At 38.4% G+C, this 24,389-nt stretch overlaps 1 protein-coding gene across 1 annotated transcript in view; it reads left to right on the top strand.

Moving 5' to 3' along the window:
- Positions 1–24,389, top strand: part of FAM110B (family with sequence similarity 110 member B) — a 111,284-nt gene that overhangs the window by 22,302 nt on the left and 64,593 nt on the right. Inside the window, exon 2 of the mRNA XM_014873078.2 lies at positions 7,652–7,781. The gene's annotated coding sequence lies outside the window, so the exon portion shown is untranslated. The remainder of the gene's footprint in view (positions 1–7,651; positions 7,782–24,389) is intronic.

Below are 24,389 nucleotides of genomic sequence, written 5' to 3' on the forward strand. Positions count from 1 at the left end.
TGTTTTACTGTTCCTATCAATGATGATAGTGTAGTATTGGAACAGGTCACAAAGAGAAGCAATAAACTCCTTGTACTTTGTTGTGGTCCAGTATTAGGTGTATTTAATAAACAACAGTAATGGTTTAATGTAGTTTCTAGGAGAAGTTTTTGGTGCATCTTCTCTGAGGCGTCTTGACTTGAGCCTTCCTGAATCTCCAGCTTGGTCAGTAGTGTGGCTCCTGGGGTACTTCCCAGTTATATATACTGTCCTGGGGAGCTCCCCTGCTTTAAAACCTGGATGTGAGAGCCAGGTCCCCAAGCTTGGCTGGGGACAGGGATTAGATCTGACTGCTAAAGCATGCAGCACATCTGCATGCCCTTGTACTTGCCTTTTTCCCAGTGTTGATATGTTTTCATAAATATTTCCATATTCAGTGTCTTGTCCTTTGGCAAGTAAGTTTTAGAAATAAAGTCTGATTTATATCCTCTTTGAATATTTGACCCTGTGGCCTGACCCCAAGTCAAAGCTTTGTATATCTTCTTATTCCCAGCAAAGTTGACTGTAGGGTTTTGTTTTGAAGCCCAGCTGTAGATTTAGTATTTCCTATTATGGCTAATGTGTCTGTTTCATGTCCCTTATTACTAACATTTCATTTGTTGATTGATTTAAAGTCAAAACTGAGGTCACCTGTTTGTATCTTTTCCTCCTCCAGCTGTAAAACATCCTATGAGAAACAATTACAGTTGAATAATCAGGAACTAAGTTATTCTTCCTGGTTATACTGAGTTGTGAAGAGAGAACTGACAGTCTAAGTATGAAGCAGGGTAAGCAAGTGGATGTCGTCTAACAGAGATAAAATAAAGATTTAAGTGAATTCTTACTACTTTGGGGTTTTAATAACTTGCTGATGAAAACTTGGAAACTTGAATGAAGAATTTGGGCTGGAGAGTCTTTCATGCCAGAGGAGGATTCATCTTTACAGGCTGTAATGTCCATCTGTGTTTCAGTCATGTGTAATGAATTGATAAATCAATGACTGTTTACCTTAGCTGATTTCTCCTGCTAGTTGTATCTTACTTCTTATGAAGTGCCTATTTTTTTTGGGCCTAACACTTTTGAAGTGTTTTGTTTGGGTGTTTTTCTTTGTGGGATATTTTTGGGTGCCTAGGGAGTGGGCTGGTGAGGTTTTCTCTGCTCTGATTTGCAGCTATCTCATTATTAATAATTGTGTTTGTTCTAGTCTGAAGCTTATATTTTAAATTCAGTTCTTATGTTGGCCAGTGAGCAAACAAAGGTGACCTGAAACTCCTCCTGAAACGTGTGCATGGCTTGGTGTTCTGTAGCCATTTGGCACTTTCTTACTTCCTGATTTCCTGTAGATCTGATGAAAGTGTCGTACTGCCTCTAGTCATTCAGGTACTTTGGAGAACCACTCTTGCAGTTCCCTGGCATCATTCCCTGGCAAAATTACTTGGGCAGGTTTTGCTTCAGCATCTAACTGTGAGCTAAAAACATGAGAGCTACCTTGATCTGATTATTTAATGGAATTGGGTGTCATTTTTATTGCTTTGAATGTTACTCATTGTCCCTTGGTCACACTCAAGGGAGAAGGAACACATCTCATGTGGGGGTTCACTGCCAGGAAGGATTAGATTTCTCATGTCTCTTGCACAGCTTATCTTATGCAGATCTGCCAAGATGGTGGAAAGATCAGAGGCTACAGCAAATTTGTTTTATAGCTTATATAAAAATCCTACTTCTCCTACTATGGCTGGATTTGCAACAAAACCAATCATGAGTCCAAATCTGAAGTCATTAAGGAACATTTGTGTTACTTTGATGTTGCAGACTTTTGAAAGTGTCTGTGTATTCCAGACTATCATTCTTAAGATGATAATGGCATCACTATTAAAAGCTAGAGAGAGGTGTCACCTTTGTTAGATCCAAAGTCTCTCATGCACAGTTTTGCTTATATTTCCATGCTTTTGTTCTGCTTAGTAGATTTCCAATTCTGCCCATTAAGTGGTGCTGATTTTTCGAGAGTTTGTTGTGAGAATGCAGGCAGGCAGTGTAACATACATGTTTCCCCTTTGAGCTGCAAATAATTAATTGCTCCCATGTATATTTGCATCAATGTCTTGTCTTCAGATTTTTTCCAAATAGCAGACAAAGATGGTGATAGCATATGGTTGCTTCTAATGTTTGTTCCAAAGTCAAACCAATTACTTAGCTTGCATCTTATGAACAACAAAGTGGTTATGCTTTCCTGGGGACTATGAAAATTGAATAAAGCTAAATGGGAAACTGAAAATCAGGACAGTTCAGATTTTGGCTCACTTCTGGGGTTATACCCAGGCTGTCATTCAGAAATCATTATATTGGGGAAACAACTTTGAGTATACTGACACCTTCCCTGGATCATCAGTAAGGTCTCAGAGAGTATATTATTTTTTTGAAAATTTGAAAGTTAGCTACTTTAATGATATCCTTTTTAGAAGCTGTATTGACTTTTTTTTTTTTTTTTTGGAATGATAGAGAATTCACGAAAAGCTCTTATAAAAGGTCTCTTATTATGTCTTAATTTCAGCTTCTATTCCTTGTTTTATGGTTCTCTGTAACATTTGCAGTAAAAAAGGCACTGTGGCATTTTCCTATTCCCTTTCACAGTGAAAACTTAAGAAACACCATTGTTTTGAATAAATTTCCTGGTCTTATTTACTTAAAATTAATCATGGTACCAGGCCCCTTCTTAAGCCTATCTTCTGGTGTCACTTTGTGCTGGTTTTGGCTCGGATAGAGTAAATTTTCTTCATAGTAGCTAGCCTGGAGACATATTTTGGATTTGTGCTGAAATCAGTGTTGATAATGCAGAGAATGTTTTTCTTATTCCTGAGCAAGACTTGCACAGTGTCAAGGCCTTTTCTGCTTCTCACACCACCCCACTCTTGAATCATTATACTTGCTATTCATCATGTGCCTCATTTTCCTTTCCTCTTTTTCATCGTGTGCCTCATTTTCCTCATTTTGCAGCCTTTCTTTGAACTCTTGTTGGCTGTTGTCGCCAAACCCAGGAACGTTCACGAGTTTACAGGCTTTCTTCTTTCAAGTCCCTTGGCAAGAGGTCTATATTCTCAGAGACTGAAGAGGGTAGGAAGTGGTACATTACCATATAAACACAGTTCATAAATTCCCAGTTGCAGTTTTTAGTTGGCACCCTTTGAACTGTTTGTGCTTTCAGCTGGGGAGTACTTTCCATCATAATCTTCTTTTCTGGGGAGTTTCTTGAAGGAATGGTTTCTATAAGAAACTTGTTTATCCTCTTGATAGCCACCTGTCTTAGCAGATCTGATTCTGATTGCTTTCTTGTCATTAGTTTGTTTGGTGTCTGACTGTTGTTCCTCAGGTGTACAAAGAAAGTGACAGCATGGAAACCCATCAGGTCCATCCATGCTGCTGCTTTGTTCAAGTACTGTAATTTCCCTGTCCTTCATTCCCCTCTAAAACAATTTCTTCCTCAAAAAACACACCATCTCTTTTTGCTCTTCTTTGGAGCCCTGTTTTACCAGGCTGCCCACTGATGGTTAAGCACTCTAATTACCCTGTCATGATGGCTATACATACTTCCATTTATTTTTTAACTTTAGAAAAACAAATCCTATCCTGTAAAACCAGGTAGTAGGCTGGCCAGAAAACCTGGTTTTCTGTGTTCCTTCTTTTGGTTCCTATTAGATTTTAATAGCTCATACAAACTGCAAATGAAACCCTTGGTGTTGGAGAGTAGAAAAGAGAGTAGCTGAGAATGTGGGCAGAAAACTAATAAAGGAAAAATGAAGATCTGCTTTTTGTCTCTTCTTGTAGATGTTTCTCAGACATGCACGGGTACACACCAGCAAACAGAAATATCAGTGTGTGTTGGACTTGGTGATCTGCTTCTAATTGAAGCTTTTTTTCAGTATAATTAATTTTTAGGGAATTAGTGCACTTTTATGCTTCTGCAAGTGTGCTGTAACTTTCCCTGATAGTTTATAGTGGCTAGACAGCTGTGCTGATCCAGAGTCTCCTAGTGAGATACTTAGAGCTGCAAGAATGGTGGTAGTGAAACCATGAAACTTTTAAAGATGTTGCTACATCTTTGTTCCAGTTGTCCACGGAATGTAACTCTTACTTGGGGAAATTATCAGTGTTTTCATCAAACTTTGCAGGGAGTAAGGCTCCTCTTGGTACCTTCTAGGTGTCTTACTTTGCAATGAAATATAGTAGTCTTGATCTGAATTGGGATGAATGCTTCTAACAACTGGGTATCAAGTCAGAAAACATGAGTGTTATTCCACCTCAGAAGTAAAACCTTCAGTACTGAAGATACTTTCTACTAGCCAACAAAAGTAATATAGAGTAATAATTGAAGTAGCACTGTGTTAAGTCTGAATATATTAACTGTGGGAAGTTCCTGACTTGGGATTTTTCTGTATATCATTAATTTGATTCCTCAGTCTTTCAGGGGCTTAATGCTGAATATGGGAAGAGATTACAATTTAGTTTTACTGTTGATGTAAATGAAAGTAAGTCTGTCTGCAGGAGTAGAAACTGTCAGTTAGTGGATATGGACCCTTTCTAACAAAACTCCACTAATGTTTCTGAAAATTGTGCTCTCTAAATTGACTATACCTTTCAATTTATGTTTGATGCGAGTTTTTTACCTGAAAATTATAGAGATGTGAGAGTAGTGAGTCTGTACCTGCTGCCTGTGAAAATGTAGGGTCTGCATTTAAAAGGTTGAATAGTTTTTCACAATACACCTTGCTAGGTATTCTCTTGTTTCTAGTTACATATAAAGCTGAGGTCTTCTCTACCTCTTCTGCTTTGTTAAATGATTTTATTCTCTCGTAGAGGTTTGGCTGCAGAGAGCACTAATATTCTTTTTTGACACAGAAAGTATACCTTACTTGTTTGAGTAGCTAGATTCCTCCAGCTGCCTAATTTCAGTTTCCTGATTTATGCTTCTCCTCCGTGACAGAGATTAAGGTAACGCCTTGTCAAAGCATCAAGTTATCAAATGCTTAATCATATGCTGCTGAGCTTCCCTATCAGCTTATTTCTTTGTAAAGAAATCCTAAGTTTTTAAAGACTTTAGTTTGGATTATGGAAACCTCATGGTAGACTTGAGTGAGGTTTGAAGGTTTAGATTGATACCCTTGGGGTTATTAGAATAAGAAGGCCATTCATTCATGAATCCTTCTACATTTCGTTTGGCTTCTTTTCCATGAGATGTGTATTTTTGTAAGTATTAAAACTTTGATTTTATACTTAGCAAAAGAGGAAGAACATAGCAATTGAGGATGAAAAGTCCTTTCAGAAAAAAAAAGCCCAAAGACTTGTTGATACTGGATACCAAAGCAGGAAACTACACGTGTCATAAAAGGCTCCAGCTTGTTGGATAAAGGCTGAAACTCAGGATGTAGTCTATAAATACAAAACAGGTTCATAAAAATATTTTTTAAGTGGAGTTCTGAGCACTTTAGAGAAGCTGACTGATAACTGTGCAGCTATTTAATTTAAATATATTTGTGCAGATGCATACACACAAAGCCATACTTCAATCTTCAAACATGAATATATTCAACTCAGTGATATTTATTTCCCATATGAGACTGGTAACACTACTAATACCAAATATAAATTTGGGACCATATTTTTGGCAGATTCTAAACCAGCAATTTATTGGAGAAGCAAAAAGAAAGGGACTCTAATATCAATAGGCAGAAGGGAAGGAATCTGTGAAGCTGAGTATTTCCCTGTACAAAATACTGTAGGGAACCTTTTTTTCCCCTACAGTATTTTATCACAAGTTTTTGTTTTTAAGCAGTACATCTAGCAGTCTTCTAGGGATTTTGGGGATGGCTTCTATCCTGACCACTTGACAGGTGTTAAAATTTGTCACTCAGCTTGGAAATAAAACTGTTTGTACTTGAACTTGCTCAGGCTGTTGACCAAGCAATATGGCTAGAACAGATTTACTGTCTGCAGCTAGTGACCATGTTCACTTTTTTCCCTTTGATTTGTCAAATATGAACTTACAGGGATCCTTTTGCTTACACAGTTGCTTTGGCTTTTAGACTGAAATGAGCATCCTTCAGAATTGCTGCTTAAAATACAGTAATTTGGATATCAGAATAATGTGTAATAATACAAGTGTGTAACTCTGGCTGTTAATCTGTTGTTGTGCTTTGTTGTACTAAGCATGGCAAGGTTGAAAAACATTTTTTTTCTTGCTATGTTTTTAATTTTTTTTCTTTTATCAAATACCAGAATAACAGTACTACAGCAGGCTCGAAACAGCTACCTCTCTCTGAATATGCTTATGCCTTCATCTTTCTCTTGTTATTTTTTTCTAATTTTAAGTATTTACATGCAGATACGAATCTGTCTGAAATCCCCCTTGTTACTTGTTTCTGTTGTACCACTGTTTCAAAGGCAGCCTCCCAAAATGAGACTTTATCCACCCAACACAAACTCTTATCCTCAGTGTACTGATGTCAAGACCCAAACTCAGTCAGGGTCCCCAAAGACTGTGAGTGAAGAAGCCCAAGGTAATTGGTATCTGACGAATATTGCTGCCTGCTCAGTTTGTTAACATTATGAGACAAAAAATGGCTTTCTTGAACTTGCGCTTAAGCTGTTTCTGCATATATTTTTGAGACTTTTGTTAAAAGAACCCTGTGCTTCATCACATGGTCTGTAACCTGACTGCAGTCCTGTTTCTAGAGTGAATAGCTGATTAGAAAATTAAAGTAATTTGAAACCACTCAGAATTGTTTGCTTAAAGGAAGCTGCTGTGCCATCTGCTTGTGCCTGTAAGGGTGCTTGACCACATACTGTCAAATAAAACCAAACCACAGAAATCTCATGTACCCAAGTACTTTTCTGTGTGATTAGAGCTGGTCTTACCTCAGGTGGCATTTTGAGAAAAAGAACATAAACAAGGATTTAGGTCACAGCTTGTAAACTACTAAATTCTGTATGGTTGTTTTGCATGTAAAAAGCAATGGTGCAATGCATTCATTTCAGGAATACAATCTCGTTATCCTTCCCTTTTGATGGTGGAATTTAAGGATTTTTATTTTTAATTTTTCTGGGCATAGGACAGTGTTCTGGAGTGGACTCTTAACAAGGACTGCTTTGTCAGCTGGGTGGAGGTCATGTGCAGGGAGGCTAGGTGGTTTGCAGGCGGCGTTTCTTGCCTGCAGGGGCACTGCACTGTGTGAGTCCCCTGAGAAGATGATGTGTCACACTTGTGCTCTTTGCCCTGAAGCATTTCCAATGCATATCTCTGAGCAGTTTCAATGTGGGAGAAAATAATGACATGAAAGAAATTCAAAATTGGTACCTGTAGGTCACCTGTTAAATTTCAGAGCTTGGAGATTATGCTGTTGGGACTAGCAATACAAAGGCTAGAGACCATTTATAGCTGACTGAATGCTTGTCCCAGTATTGCTAAATAAACACCTCTTTGCAGCCTTTAAGTCTCCAAAAGAAGACGTAGTGTTCTAATTTTGGAAATTTACATTTTTTAAACCAAGATGCAGCCTTTAAGGACACTGTTTTCTTATCCATTCTAAAACTGTGGCTTTGATGATGAAGCTAAATGCCTTCTCTGTTGCTGTGTCTCTAGGCATTGCTGCAGGGAACCTCTGGGAGTTCCAGGGTGAAGAGATCTGACTTCATCTGGAGACCTCTGCTAAAGGTGAAGACCTCCTAACGGGCCAGACAGCCTTGGCAGGAGTTCAAAGTCTTACACCAAGGTAAAATGATTCATTTTTCAAGCAAATTGAATTGTCTGACACAATTTTCAAAATAAGGATTTTTCTTTTTGCGAAATAAATGCTCAAGTGCATCTCTGAGCTTTCTCCTTCTTTTGTGGGTATAGCTCCTTGCTATCTGATACAAATGTTGTAATAGCAAATGCTGGGGGCGGGGAGAGGAAAATAACATAATATGCATTGTAGGTTATAGCCAGAAGTGATTCCTTAGATTATTAGTAGAAAGATATATCTACAGTTCATTGTTGGCCAGGGAACAGGCTGTTTCTGATCTTTACAGCATTGTCTGTTTTTAGAAACATATCCCACTTCAAGTACCACATTCAGAGCTCGCTTTGAGTGGATGCAAAAATATGGAAACACTCCCTGGTATGTTCAGCAATGGGAAAAGAATGAGGTTTGTAAATGATGATTTTCTCTTTATCAGCGTTGTGGTAATTTCTTAGCATCTAGAACCCATTCTTGCTTGAGGACACATACTGATGGAAGAAAAAGACAGTGACCACAAGAGCTTTGTTGAACTTATCCGTGTTACAGCTGCACACAGTTAGGGAGATTTGACTATGCTATGGTTTTGTTTGCCAGTGTTTTGAACGTAGTGATGATATATGCAGGATCTTTCCTTCATACTGACAAGATTAATTGAACTAAGTGTAGAGAGTTGGCTGAAAAAAGCAAGTAGTAGCAGAAATATTTCCTACAGATTTATTTAGGATTGAATATAGGTGCTTCCAAAGTTCTATTAGCTTCTTTGTTTTTAAAAGCTACCTGTTGCAAAGTGTTAATTTTTTTGTTGTAAAACTTCTTAAATGAATATTTCTTGATTCATCCTAGAAGAACTGCAGATTTTTCTAGTTAATCCTTTATTGATCTTAATTTAAACTGAAATTAAGGCTCTGAGCTAGACCTAAGTTCATTGCCCATCCATCCATGGAGTAAAATCAAAATCGATGTTAAGTTCTCCCATTAGCACAGTCAGTGCTTCAGCTCAAGACCTTCCCTCATGATCTGCTCACGTCCAGGGGTGAGTGCAGTAAGCACAGTTAGGCCCCCTCATCCCTCTGCTGCACCATGTCATCTCACTTTGCTTCACATTTCTTGGATTTCAACTGCACCTGTGTTTCTCCAGTCCACTGGCAAGGTCATCTTGAACAACTGAGGACACTGTATTCAAACCTTGACAGAGCAGAAAAGCTGCTGCTGATGGTTACAAAGTGATTTCAAACTGAAGGCAAAAACCCCATCCAGAAATACTTATCTCTGTAATGCTTCCCTTTGTTACATTTGCCTTAGGAGTACACAAAGCAATACAAGTTGAGATAACCATACATTACAAAGACACAGCATTTCTTCTGGGAGTTATTTAAACATTTATTTATTTGAGCAGTGCAGTTTTATGCATTGAGAGAGTAAAGACTTCACAGAAGGTATCCTCATAATCCCTTGGGGTGCATGGATGTATCTAGGTGGGATGGTGGTTAGGTTTCAAACACAGCTGTGTCAGTGTTGTTAGGTTTTGGTGACGCACAGCATCCATGAGTGAAATGCAGCTTTGAACACTCTCACTGCTTCCAGCAAGGCAGTTTGTTCTGTGCCTCTCTGTCTCTTGTTTCCCTTTGTTGGAGGGGGTTGTTGCTAACTAGAAACACATGATACGAGACGGCCAAATGTTCTGGTGAAAATCAAGGACACTTCATAGCTGTGAAGATTTTATATTTGCCCTAGATTCCTTTTTTTTTTTTTTTTCTCATTGATGCAGCTGTAAGTGTTGTAAATTATATGAATAATTGATCAAGGAGCTCTTGTTACCTCAAATCATGTTATGCTTATTGCTTTTTAGATCTGTGCTGCTCTTTGTTGTACTACAGCATTGCTCCTATGCTGTTCTGTGTGTGTGGTTTTTATGGCCTTAAAGTTTTCTTCTGCTTCCGACCCTTTGCTCTTCCCCTCCTTCCCCTTCCCTGCAAGAACATTTTGTTTCTGCTTCATTATATTCCATGATCTAAGTGAAAAGCAGAGTCCTTTTTAATCGACAGCAACACGTTTTAAAAAGTCCTTCCCAGCCCTGGGAACTGTGCAGTGCACACATCTGGTTTCACATAAGCATGAATTGCTGGCCTCACAAACACAGAGCATGTAGTCCCTGCCACAGAGTTAGCTAAAGTGTTCTGTAACTTGAGACACTATTTGAAATAAAAACAAAATTGTATAGCTTCTTTACCATGCTAATGGAAAACATTTAATTTGCTTTTTTCAAGCCAACCAAAAGTATGACGCAATGCTGCTCAGGCAGATTTACAGTGCCTTTTCTTCCCTAGAAATCAATACAGCTTGGAGGGACTGCTGTGAGAGCTGGCTAGCTGACTGCAGTCCAGCTGCATTCAAATGTAAACTTCTGTACCACAAACCAAAACTGGTGATTTTGATTTATTCAGGCATCACTATATCCCTGAGATTGTGGCGTTGGAATTTATTCTTTGCTTTATTGCCATTAATATTAGATTGGATTTCAAAATAGCAGGTTCAGTGGGCTTATCTTTTTTTTTTTCATTAGATCATTCAGTGATTTTCTACATTTCCTGAATTATAGTACTTAGGTCTGTGGTAGTGATATCAGCAAAAGCAAATCTATGTACATGGCCATGTGTGCCTTTCGGTGTAGTCTTTTTTCCCCCCTTAAAAACAAACAAAAGAAAGGACAACACCAAAAAGCAGACCCTCATTCAGTGTGAGCATTAAGGGCTAGCATAATAATTTTCAACTTTGTACAGAGTAATCCCTGAATATTAAATGTTGTTTGATTTCTCTCCTGCTAGAACAGGTAAAATGCAAGAGTTTTGTGTGAGTCAAAAAGGTTTTTAGAGGAGAACCATGAGGTATTTTCATAAGGGAAGCCAACAGTGCAGATTTTCATAGTACACCAGTTATTTTGCCTTTGTTTTCTTTCTGATTGCTCACTGCCTCCACTAATAGCTTTGACATTATTTAAACTCTCTGCTATAAGAGGCTGTTGGTGTTTCTCTCCTTATTTTTTTCCTTAATGGGATTTCAGTCTTGCTTAAGAGCTTTCCTTCTGGCAGAAAGTCTTTTCTGGAATGGCCCTTAGGGATCCCTGACACTGCTTTTCTCCCCGAATGCTGTATTTCTTTGGGAAGTCTGTCACTGGTGGTCTGTGTCTTGGTCATATTTAGTTCTACCAGACGGAAAATCACAACTTGGTTGCTAGTTTGCCAAGAGGACATTGAATCTTCTTTTTAAGAAGAAAAAATCTACTTTCATTTCTCATGCAACTGTGATCCAGGTTTATTTATCCTCCAGCCATTTTTCTCTCATATACTTAACAATCTCATAGTGAATAAACAGCTTGAGAAGAAGTGTAGAGGAGTTGAGGTCCTTTTTACAGGGGTATTTATGGATTAGCAAAGAGGAGCAGACACGTTTTGGAAATACGTTTGGCCCATAGGTTTTCTGTTTGATCGTTCCAAAGCTCTTGTTAGCATGAAAGGTCTGTCATTATAGTTGTCCTTTTACTGTTTTCCCTGCACTAGCACTGGCAGTCCAGGCTGGAGTATGCCATAAAGACTTCTAAAGCTACACTTTGAATAAAGCTTACATTTACTGCAGAATATTTTCTTTGCATGGTTACAGTACAAGCACTGTATTCCTGTGTAAACACTGTAATGAAGTTGTTAAGAAGAAAAGAAACGCTTACAGCATTTGCACTAAAGTTCATGGAGCATGAGATAGCTGCGCTTAGGATGCTGGTACTTTGAAGGGATTAAAAAAAGCTTCTCAGAAATAAACACAACATTCTTAGACTAGCAAAACAGTGTGCAAGTGATGAGAAGAATGATGCTAATTATTGTGTAGAGAATAATCTGATTTTAAATGCCACAGTGGAATCCACTTTATGATCTGACCTTCCTACACATGAATTGAAAAGCAGGAAAAAGTACAGGGCATGACCTAAAAATGGTAGTCTGGAAGCTTCTTTAGGTATGTTGGGTCTTATTTTTGTCTAGCCTAAAATGTAGTTTTTCCTCTTGAGTCAAACCTGAATAAACTGGTTTGAGTGTTCATGTTGTCCTCATGGTTCCAGCTCTGCCAGACATAGCTACTTTATTTTAAGAATTGCTCTTATTTGGAATTTGAGTCCTGCTGGAAACAGTATGCTGTCAGGAGGATGCAGTCTTGCTGTTAAGAAACTTAGATAAGATAAGGCTAATCCTATTGTATGCTTCTACTTTCGGAGGTAGTGTAGAAACTTGCCTTTCCTAGTTAGGGCACCATACCATTCACCTGCTTTATGGGATTTCGCTCCCATTTTTTTCTGAATTGCTGGCTTGGTTAGACAGTAATACTCAAAATGCATCACACATTTGTAGATGGCATTATACTGTGCCAACTTTCAGACTTACAGAAAAATAAACCAGCTCTTGTTTTCTGTGAGTCAAAGAAGGTGAGAGAAAATAAATTTACCTATAGTCTCTTTGATTATGCCAAATTTAAGTTTCTTTTATACAGGATGTTTAAATTGTTTTCTTTTATTTATGTATCAATAGAGATAGAGTGAGGATTAAGATACTGAGTACCTGTGAGCTTTTGCTGAGGTGATTTATAAGTTTAAAACCAGAAACTCTTAGCATATAGTAAGAATTTTCATATTGCCATTTTGGGTTGGTGCTGAACCAAACTTCATTATCCTGCTTCAGGAAGAGGTAGTATTGGCTATTAAAAAAAACCCAACCAACAACAACCAAATTTAACAATTCTTGTACAGGTGTAGGAGGATAATCTTCTTCCATTATTTGTTCTTACCTTGATCTTTTGTGTTTCGAGATTAAACTGCAAAATGACTTCAGAATGAGGTTATCATTTGACTTGTCTAAATCAGCCTTAGGTTTCTTAAAACTTGCAGCATAACAGATAAATCGTGGAGAATTAGGCTGTTAGAATATATGTTCTCAAAATAAGTTGGTTTAGAAAGAGCACACTTCAAGCTCTCCTAAAAATCAGTAACTTTGTAAATCATTTAATCTTAGGTAGTGGTTAGATGTCTGTGTGTGAGTAATTAACAGTTACCTTTTTTCCTTTCTTCTAAAGGACCTGAAACTTTTATAAGACTGGATAGTTATCAGTAGGTTTTGACTCACTGGGAAGATCTAGATTAAGAGCAGGATCTTTTTGTTGTTAAAACAGCAGCTGACTTGCTGTGTGCCCTTGGGCATGTCCTCTTGACTTCCTTGCACCAGTTTACCATTGTATTCACTGCTGTTGCCATCACCATAAAGTTCTTTGTAAACCTTTAATCAAAATACAGTTGAAGCTGTTTATTATTCTGAGTTTACTCAACTTCATTTGCTATGCAGTTCTGCATATGGCAGTGTAAAGTGCAATGGAATTATGCAGTTTAGTCTATGAGGAACTTACACAAAATAAAACCACCTTGTGCAATATGTATTATAGTAAAGGAGATTTGGGGAAAAAAAAAAAACAAAACAAACAAAAAAACCCACACACAGTTTTATTTTGGATTTACCAGAATACACAAAGACTGCTAGTGGGGGATAAAGCTGTTTGGTTAAAAATGGGAATGCTACGACTATAAGAGTTGAGAGGGGAAAAAAAAAATCTCTCCTAAAGGACTGCGTGGCAGTCTTAATTTGCCTGAGTCTTTAGCAGAGATTTTCCACTTCTGTTTCTGCCAAGTAAATTAAATTTATGAAGAGAAGCTAAACTCCAAGGGTTGGATTGTTAGTATCTTTTGACAAGGTTAATGTGGTGAAGCAGAATATTGATAATAATGAGATGACATTTAACAGTGGACCAGCTGAGAGATCCTTGTGTTCCTACGTAATGTGAAGATTGAGTGTCCTGTAAGCTTATTGTTTTATGTTTTGTACTTGCTTTTGCATGCATGCCAGAACATGCTCTGGGAAGAGGCATAAACTTTTTTCCTTTTTTCTTTCACAAATACATTTCTTTCCTGTCTAGAGCTGGAAAAGAGGAGCACAAGAGGGGTTTTGTTAAATACAGCAAAATCTAATTACAGCTTGATTTAAAGCCACATTTACACAATGGCTGAGGGGTGAGTTCACTTCTACAAAAACAAACTTGTTGGCTTCCTACTGTGCATCGGGGAATGTGAAGATGCATGTCCTGGAGAGCAACTACCTCCCTCTGCTGGCACCAGCTTTTCTTATCCTGTGCTATAGCTCTGCTACATGATATAAAAATATAGTTGTACTCCTATGTAAAAGAAGAGTGATGCACAAATTCACTGGTGTGTGCACATCTTTCTGGTTATGCTGCAGGTTATACGTGGGACATCATGTGTTCCATGTGAAAGGCCTGATGCCTGTTTTGTATGAGCTGTAGAAACCTTGTTCCTCTAAAAGAATGGTTGTTTCCTCCAATCTATATCTTGAGCAGTTATATCCCTGATGGTTCAAAGGGAAAATGTGGGTGAACAAATGACATTTTCTTGCTGTTGTGGTTTTCACTCTGTGCACTTCTGTGAAGTGAAAGATCTCATTTTGCTGAAGTAGCTGAAAATGTGGTTTTCTTTCTTCAGCTGGTTCAAGTGTTCTTTTAACTCATTTTTTTTAGATTACAGGGTTGCACATCTCCAGTCTACTGAAAGCTCATAATTTGTATTATGTTTTTCACTTCCAGAGATATCTTTTGCTCAAGAACCCCATCACAGGTGGTTTCATAACAGAAGCTCATAGTTGAGACTTATGGTCTTTATTCTTCCCTTGTTTCTGGCGGATGACTGCATTTTTAGCAGTTTTTTATTATTGAATTTGCATTTTAGGTTGCTACTACTCCTTTCATTTCTGCTACTCTAGTTCATGAGAATTAGAATAGCAGAGTTTAGAGATTAACTATATGCACTGCCACTGTCTAGAGAAAGGCTCTGTGGAAGTAGAAGGTGGCTGGTGGTGAGATTGAAGTTGCTGTGCTGCTCAGCAGCATTGCTGAGCCTTGTTTGGAAGCTGCTTAGTGAAGAGACTTGTGTTAGTGAGAGGCTGGGACAAGTGGGAAGTCTTGGGGAAGGAGGAACAAGCATAGGATAAGAGGGGAGGGAAGGGGTCACCGATGTTCACAGAAATGAAGGGAGGGACAGCAAAGCTTGCCCAGAAGAAAGCAGTGCAGACACACTGGTGGAGAGGCAGAAGTAGAGGTGGAGGGCCTGGCACGGACAGTATGTGGAGGGAGATATGACCCTCTGTGTGTGTCTTTGAAGAATGGTTAATCCAGGAAATAGGGGTCTGCAGAGTGCAGTGGCATTGACACTGCAGTACAACGTCCAGTGAAGTACTCATTGTCACAAACCATGTGATCCCTGTTCTTTGTCTCACAGGTGGCTCTGGGCAGTCACTGCTGGAAACCACACAGATAGCTAAAGGAGTTTTGTGGCTTTTGCATCATCTCATGTCAACCAGAAATTCTGCAGTTGGTTTCTCAAGAGGAGAGGACTTGAAGGGTAGAGATGTATGGGTTGCCTTTACCTTTTCTTCTGATTACTTTTTGTTGTTAAACACTTACAAAAACCAAAACCAACAATCAACAGTTTGATAAGATCCCAGCTGCAAGTCAGTGTTGATATGCACAAGTGACTTGGTATGAGTTACAAGCTTTGTTCTTTTGGAGGCTTTTTTTTCAGCAGTGACAATTGTAAAGTTATTCTCCTAGGAGATGGTCAGATCTTCCACCCTCACCCCTAGAAACTAAACAGGTGTTTCTGCTGTTTCTTTGGTGGACACATGTTCAGAGATAATGACATTTTCAGCTGTATTAATTACCAGAGGTACATTGTCAAAATACTAGGTATGTGATCTTAGTACTTCCCTGAAAGAGCCATAAAACCTAAAAACAACCAAATTCTGGCTCCTGTAAATTTTTTATAAGGAAGATTAAACTTATATTTATGAAGAAGGGCATTTCAAAAACATGTGGTGTATGAGAGAGGTGGTTTTCTTTGTTCTAGTTACATTGGCTCTTCTCTCTATTTTAAAGAAATTTAAGTCCTGTGGTGAATCTAATTTTTATTCAATAAAAATATTTTTGGGGCCCTGTCCGAGTGAGAAAGTTTACAGAACTCAGGCATTGGGTGCTGTTGCACCCCCTAGATTTGGTTGCAAAGGGACTTGATGTACCAAATGGTGCCAGTAGGTCACATTAACCCATTGATGGCTGATCTCGAGTGTTGAGTGCCCACTGTGGATTTTTCACTGAAGCCTGGCTAGCGCTGACCAGTGGTGATATGGGGCATTGAGCTGTTCAGAAGGCAGTGGTGATGTGTTTTCTGCAGCAAGGGCTCCTGCACCTCTCCTTCATGGAGGAAGCAGCTCTCTTTGTCTGCAAGGTGGTGAGCCATAAGTGAATTTCCAGTGGAGGACCTCAGTCCTGGAATTTTGCCACTGTCATTGCCAGTTCTGGAGTTGTCTCTCAGCTTACCAGAAGCTGCATCATGACACCAAATGTAGCTTTTCAAGATAGTCTTTATCCTTCCGTAAGGGCAGCCAGTGTCATGGTGGTGATAGTGGGTGATCCAGAATTACTTGCTCTGCAATAAAATTAAATGTTTCCACCTAGGTCTGTTTCTTAGACGGTGTGTTGAATGAAAAGAATCCCTGTTTTTTGTTTTTTTTTTCCAGAGGAGCTGGTACTAGGCTCTGTGATCTCTTGAAGTCCAAAGAGTACAAAGAATAGAAAATGAATTCTCTGTGAACTCTTTTGCAGCTGATTCTGTTTTTCCACAATTGTCCCTGAGTCCTTCTGTGTAATGACACAATGTAATGCGAAGAGCTTGTTACTCCCAACAATTGGCAGGTTTCTTACTAGCAGACTTCTTAATAGACTTTAGTATAAATACTTGTGCTGGATAAATGCACAATTCGGAAGCTAAGTCAGCCTTCCCTGATTTGAGTGTGTTGACATCTTCAAAACAGTATTCTGATCTTTTTCCAGAAAGAAGCATGTTTTTGCATAGATCTGTTTAATACTGTTTAACAAAAAAAAAAAATTTAAAAATAGTATTACTGTGTCTTTTTTATTGCTGTTGCCTGCTGCAGCCATAATTTGTAATTTATACTAGATTAGGTGTTTTTAGCTTTCAAAGGAGTGAAATATTTTCTCCTGTGTCATACAAACAATATTTGATCAGAAGCACTCTAGAGTGAGCTGCCCAAATAAAGAAAGAGCAAGATACATGACCTCAGCCAAAACTCAGTAATTTCAGTGTGATTTAAGTTGTCTGGAACTGTTTGGCATTAAAGTGTAATCAGTCCGATTTCCAAGCTTGCTATATTCCCATCAGTTTGAAATGAAGTTTTGTTGCCTGGGTTATTTCTGTAGGGGTTTGTCTTCTGTAGAGCTTTCTGTTTGTCATTTCTCTTTCTGTGTTCTCCTAACAAGAACAGGTTCAAAGAAATTAATAAATCTATATAAACAATGCCTACTTTGTGACTGTTTCAAGTTGTATCTTAACTCATTTCTACAGGAACGTCTTTTGCAATGCTCATTCGCTTTTTTTCACAGCCTGTAATGAAAATGTTGACTCACCTGAATGATGTCTCTGTTTTCTTTATTCTCTAGATCAGATTGCAAGATAATTTTAAATTACAAGTATTAGATCACATTTCCTTGGACGATTGCTTTTGATTATACTAAGTTACTGCACTCACCTATTTAAGTCACAGTCAACATTTTATCAGTGTTAAGGGAATCAGGAGAAGGTATCCTAAATGATGATGTCTCCATATCTTGTTAACTTAATATTTTGAGTCTCTTCAAATTAATGGTATTCCTTGTATTAAAGAACTTTGTATAAAGAAAGAAATTAGTTTATCTTGTAACAAAAAATACAGGTAATTTTGGCAAGGGAGGTGAGGCAGAAGGAATTTGTGAGATGTAGCCTGGATATGCACATAGTGTAGTCTTTCATTGTTTTATAGATTGCATGACAGCAACCTTTAATTTTTGAGTGCTTTAATTCTAGTGCAAGTACTCAAATGACTCACCAGTTATCTAAAGCATCAGGTAACTATACCTATCTTTAGCTTTGTTCTGTCTTCTTATCCTTGTTTCTATCTTTGCTTTCTCAGTGGTAGGCTACAGTGAGTTTAATAATGTTTAGAAAAACAAAAACCCAAAACAACGTGGGAAGTGTTCCCAAGTGTTCTCACGAATACAGCCTCTGCATCTTTCTCTTGGGATGGTCAAACATAAGGGAGCATAAGTTCTGTCTCCTTTCAGAGTACCTTCAAACACAACATAACTTGATGCCACCTGCCAACAGGCTGCCCTTTTCAGCTGGAGATGATACTCTTCTTAAGAAGAGATGTCTTCTCTTTGCTACCTGCAGCAGTGCCTTCCTTTTGGTGGTTGGTCTTTGCCAAGGCATTACCCTTACCTGCATTCCTCCTCCACCGAGGGATTGCTGTGTCTCAGAGTGATATTTAACCATAGGGCTTAGCCCTTCCAGCTAATTCTATCAAAGTGCTGAACTGCGTTGGTTCAGGCAAGAGATCGATGCTCTTTTTCCATCTGACTGTCTCGAAGACTATGTAAATTAAATCTGTCTGTCTGTAAAAAAAGTTGTGTCTGCACTACAAACAATACAGTTGACAAGTATGAGCCGCCGCTTGTGTTGCTGCTGGGAAGGATCTTGCCTGGATAATTTTGTTTTCCAAGTAGTTATTGGTAAGTTCCCCTGAGATTTGTAATAGTGAGATGCAAATAATCTATACAACAATGACAGTTCTACTGTTTTCCTCACAAGTTGCATAGATCTGCCTGCAGCAGGCTTTGCAAGTTGATGAGGTGAGCAAAGATATATTGCCACCTGGGAGGCATCCTTTGTTTTCTGGAGTTCTCTTCCTATTAATACCTTTTATGTGTATTTTTCTTGCCTTTTTCTTCTTTGACACATTTTTTTTTATTTCCTTTGGTTTTGTTGTGTTTAGGCTTTTTCTGACATAGTGTACTTCTCAAGTGCAGACATGCATGTCCTTCACCACCAGCAGCTTCTACAGATTTTAGATTTTTTTTTTTTTTTTTTAATATCCAGGCCAGCTCACTTATCCCCAGTTAGTTAGTTTCGTGTTTTTATTTGCTTGAGGAAGTTACCTGTAAATTCTGCTGAACATTAACTCAGACTCAGTTGCAGTAAGGCTGGAGGAGTGTCATGGGTTGGGAGACATGAAGTGTTCCTAATATACGATATAATTTGGAAGACTTTAAGGAGTTTCTGATTTTACTACAAATTTTTTCTTCCACTAGTTTTGGGAATTGAAATGGTAAGTATGGAGAGACCCCAAAAAATGATGTGAATACTGCAAAATATGGCAATTTTCAGACTTTTCCTTTATACACTCTTAGGTCTGTGAAAGTCAGTTTAAATCCCAAGTTCTGAATGAATGCAGACTTCTGAAATAGTTCTTTGCTCTAACATAGACTGTAGAATTTTAAAAAATAAATCGTGCACCTAATTTGGTTGGTTTTTTGTCTCATTTTAGTGATGTAATGCTAAACAATAATAGAAGCTGCTTTTACCTGATATAGTGTACTAGTTTACCACAAGAGTTTAGTATATCTGCAGTACCTCAAGGGAAAATGAGCCTTCTAAATTCTTCCCAACATCAATATGTCAAAGCTGTTTGTTTATCTTAAATGAAACAGATATAGAATTGTATAAATGGGGAAGTTGTATGTACTCCAAACAGCTTGAATACTGTAAGACAGATAAATGATTAGATTTTTGCAACTTAGCTGTGCACATGCTGCAGCCTATGTGTTGAACTGATCAGCATGAAAACTCAGTAGTATGTATAGGGGTATTCACATTGCTTCCACTCAGTCCTTCCAAATAGCAATATTCCTGCTAGTGGGTGGGATATGGTAGGATTGCCAGCAGCAGTCCAACTGACTATAAGAAATCATGACATTTTTCAAGTTATACCATGTTTCATAGTTACGCAGTTTCTGTTATAGAATACAAATAATGCCAACAGTGAAGTCTGTGATAAACACTTAGACAACTCTGAAACTTGCTAATGTTTCATTTTTCTAGCAGCCCTTTTACTGTGGTTATGCTGCTTATGTTTTGACTACAGACTACTGGAATTTGCTTTGAAAATATCAGTGTCTGTTTTATTTGAGGATTACTCTTGGAGCAGCTTCTTCTATAAATCCTGATTAAGGCAGACTTCAAGAAGAGACTTTCTTGGCTCATGTCAGTAAAGGTTGCATTGTTGTAGAACATGTAGGAGAGAAAGGTTTGAGACTGACTGAAAGGTCCAATTCTGACTTCACTTAGTTTTGAGTGCTTACCTTTTGACCCTATCTCCCCCTGTTTGTGCCTACTTTCTGTAGGGACAAAAAGGGCTCATGTTATGCTATGTTATGTTGTATGAGATTACTGATTTCCCTTCCTACCACTGATATGTTTAGGACTTTAAGACTCACGGCTGAGAGTTGTCCACTTGATGTGGTAGGAAATCAATGATCTCGAAAATGCACTGAGCTTCACTGAATGCATTATTGGAAAAGCTGAGTTATACTTGCTGTATGTCAGTGCTCACAAACTGTATGTGAGTTTACAATGAAGACTAAGTTCAGGCCTGTAACCATTACCCTGATTTTGCCTAATATTATGTTGATATAAATTCTTGATAAATTAATAAATGCCCACTAATGTGATGTGTGTGTAAGCAGTGTTAAATTACAGTGCCTTTGAGATGAAGGTTGTTATGTGTTTTCAATTTGCTTAATTTAAAACTGAAAATCTTAATGCTTGTGCTTTTAGAAACTTGTTCTGGAAGTGCAGTGGAATTGCATCTGTGACAAAGGTCTGAAAGGTTCCATCCGGTTTGGGCGCTTCATAAGAATTGCCACCTGAAGAAATTCTGGTTATTGGCACCAGTAGTATTTTAAGTGGTGACTGAAGTGAGGCTACTGGCCATGCAGATGTGTGCTTCTGGGAAGTTTGGCACTTCTTTTTCCTCCCAGGACTAGGAAAGGAAGTTGAAGAAAAGGCCTGCTATTTTGCTTAAGGAAGATTTGAGAAGGTGGAACACTAAGTAATTTGTCCCCAGAATGTGGCAGAATTCCCCTAGTGCACATTTCCTGTCTTTTTCAGAGCACTTCTTAGCTCTCATGCTAATTTTGGTAGGATCATCACTCTCTCTTTCATCTTAGTTGGAGCACTATGCAGGGATGAAAGTGTCTGCTCAAATATTCAGAAAAGGATGGAAAGGAAGGGGTGGGAGTCACTCGGCTTGAGGAATAGCCACTCATTTGTCTCCATTTATGCAAAGTTTTTGTAGCCCTTCTTATGTGACTTGTGTGCTCATTTTGTATTAGAGGATTGGACAAAAGCATCAAGCAGTTCTTGGAAGAAGGGCAAGGGGATCTTATCAGCTCAGCAAAATTTAACTTGCTAGGTGTACAAGCTGTCCAAGATGAAAGTACGCTGTTCTTTGGGAACATTATATGGAATAAGAGTCCTGATGACTCTTTCATAAAAGAGCTTTTGGCTTGCTCTATTAAATAATTAAATCTCTCTTCCTGGAGAGGCTTTTCATCTGTGCCAGCAAAATGCTTCTGGCTTCTTGTAAGAAGACCGTGAGACTGGGTTCCAGTATGGCGAGTCACGGTTGCTGGTTTTATACGGACACAATTTCTAGAAATTTAATTATAATCTTTCTAAGATTAAAATCTAAATTTATTTTACTTTTGGCTAAAAGGGCTTGACATTTAATAGGCTGTCTTCAAACTCGTTAGCCTTGATTTCTGTGGTAACCAGAGCCATTGCATAGTTTTCTTCTGGGATTCATTGCACTAAATATCTTCAATTCTGGTGTAAAGTAATAAGATCTTAGAGTTGCTCTGAAACCCTGAATTATGGGTGTGGACTGGAGACTTGAAGTCTCAAAGGTTTGCAATCTCTGAGCTCCCAGAGAGCTGCCTGGCAGCAAGGAGGGTTTTGTGCAAGTGCCTGTATGCATTAGTGTCTGCAAAGAGCCACTTCATGTTCCAGCAGTTGCACCTTGGCTTGCTTTCTAGTTGCATCTTGCAGCTCAACATAAACACCTTCTCACTTAGAGATGTAAGAGAATGAAAAACAGTCTTTGAAGAATAAAAAAACAATGGGGTTTAGAGAGCCTGATGGATCTTCATTGTCGTCACAGAAGATCAAAGAAAACCTTGGAGTTGCTCTTTCTACTCAGAATTGGAAATAACATTCTTAATTACAGAAGTGAGCAGGTCTGACAGAGTTTTTTTCTTCAAAGGGAGGAATGCTATACTTCATCTTTCAGCCTTTGCACTCAATGCAGTGTAGCATTTTTGAAAAATTGCACCTGTCTTGTAATGGAAGACTTGTATTTAAGGTTTTCCCAGGCAATTTTATCTCAGTTGAATATACTCAGCATCAGGTTGTGCCACCCATTTTAGCAAGGTGATCATAGTGAACACGCTACTAAATAGAGAAGAAGAAAATGCCAGCAGGGGTGATAAAGATTAATAATGTGGAGGTGCAAGAAGTTTACTTACTATATTGCAAGCTCTTTTTTTTTCTGCTCTTCCACTACGGAAATCAGTACTTGTCTATCAGCTTTCTGGTTTAAGTGATGCTCTCAGGGTCCCTATTTCCCACCAGCAGCTACAAAAAATGTGTCTCCACTTATGAAGCCCTTCTGTGGCCTGTTCCAATGTAGTTTTAATCTTCCATGTCCATGTGAACAGTTAACTTTTGCTACCGTTATACCTTGTATCTTACATCAGTCATGGGGTTATTTTTTGGTTTTGTTGCGTTTTGATTTGATTTTTTGATTTGATTTGATTTTTGTTGGTGGTTTTGTTTGTTTTTTTTATTGTGCTCTCTTTAAAAACCTGTTTGTTGTTGTCTGCAAATGTGTCTTTCTCACTTAACCATTTAGAAGCAGAGGCTGGTTTTTTTATAATATATTTTCCAATCTTTGACTCGCTGGCGTCATGATCATTGGTTCTGTGTGAGTCAGTCATGCATTATATGGGATCCATGTTCTGGATACACTGTTTAAAGCTATTTCTGTGTTTATTGTAAACAGTGTGGTCCCTTTCTGTGGCTCACCAGCTTTTGTGGCCATTTAGCTGGTCAGCCAGAGCCTATGAAATGGTGGCTACAAGGCACACATATTTTGGCCTTGATTGTGCTCACAGGTGTTAAGCTTTTTGAAATGGATAGTTCATACTGTGTCTCTGCCAGTAGCTGTGAGGAAAGGGAAGGAAAAATAAGTAAGGTGAAAATACAAGAGGGCACAAAGCATATTTGTGTAGTTTGAGGTGACTGCTGAAATATGGTATAGATGTGAAGAAAACCTTGCACTGAAGGAAAAATGGATGGAACTTGAGGAGGTACGGAAAGTTGACATTGTTGTGGAGATGTGTTGGGTGGTATGTAAAGGGAAGCATGTCTCAGGGTGATGTGAAATCTGACCTTTTTACGTGATCTTTTGTTTGGGGTTTGCGTGTTCTTAAGAACAGAATAATACTGTGTTACTCCACGTTTGGTTTTGTGTCCGAAGTGCAAGTGCTCTTGCAGGTTTCCCTTGAGATCCTTTTATGCCACCATCCATCAGTGGTGGGTTGAAGCACACCTCACTGACAGCTGAACTGCTCCTCCCCTGGCTCTCCAAGGTGGCAGTGATGGGCTGGTGTCATCATTTCAGTCAGTTAGGTCTGCAGTGAGGCTGCTACTAGGTCTGTGGAGGCAAGGGATGGTAATGTTCTTTGGAAAGTGGGTGTGGAGGAATTTTTTGTTTGCTTTTTCTATGATTCTGAGATAAGACTGGATAAGAATGCTGTAAAAGTAAATAGTCTGTAGGGATCAATCTTAGTGCCATCCTGCACCAAGTCTCTGGCATTAATATAGAGATGTCTCTGCCTGTTATTAATCTCACAAAGGAGTTCTGTCTGGGGCGTTTATGGATATAATGAGCTCATTTGAAAAAAACCTTGAAGTTCTGCATTATCTGTCCAACTTCAAAACATGATTGAGAGCATTGACAAATCTACACATGTGGATAGGTAACTGCTTGCTTACCAGTCAAAACTGGGGCAAAGTGAAAATATGTTTGTTCATGCTGAGTGCCAACCCCAAGGCACTTGTGACCTCCAGAGAAAAGTTTATACCTCAAACACTACGCCCATGTTTTATTTTCCTCCGTAAATGATGATGGGCCTAGTGATGAGTTTGCCACCAATTGGCAGACTTCCTATATACTTGTTAGGAAAGGAAAGAGCTCAGCAGATAGCTATTGTGAAATCAAAGGTAGTTTTCAAAAGAAAAAGAAAATAATGCTAGATAAATTTATTTGGGAAGGAAAACTGGAATGTAGATAAATTAGTGGAAGAGAAAATTGTCCCCTTATCTTTTAAATTGTGTGAATGTCAGAAGTACCATCCAAAAATCTTAAGATTTTTATTGTTATGTAAACATAACCATGGGATGGTTTAACTTACTTCTAAAAGTCTAATGAATGCATCAAGCCAAGTAAAATATTCATTAGAGTAATTGGTTCAGTTCAACCTCTCAAGGCT

The sequence above is a fragment of the Sturnus vulgaris genome, chromosome 1 (assembly GCF_052056855.1).
Source record: "Sturnus vulgaris isolate bStuVul1 chromosome 1, bStuVul1.hap1, whole genome shotgun sequence".
Lineage (NCBI taxonomy): Eukaryota > Metazoa > Chordata > Aves > Passeriformes > Sturnidae > Sturnus > Sturnus vulgaris.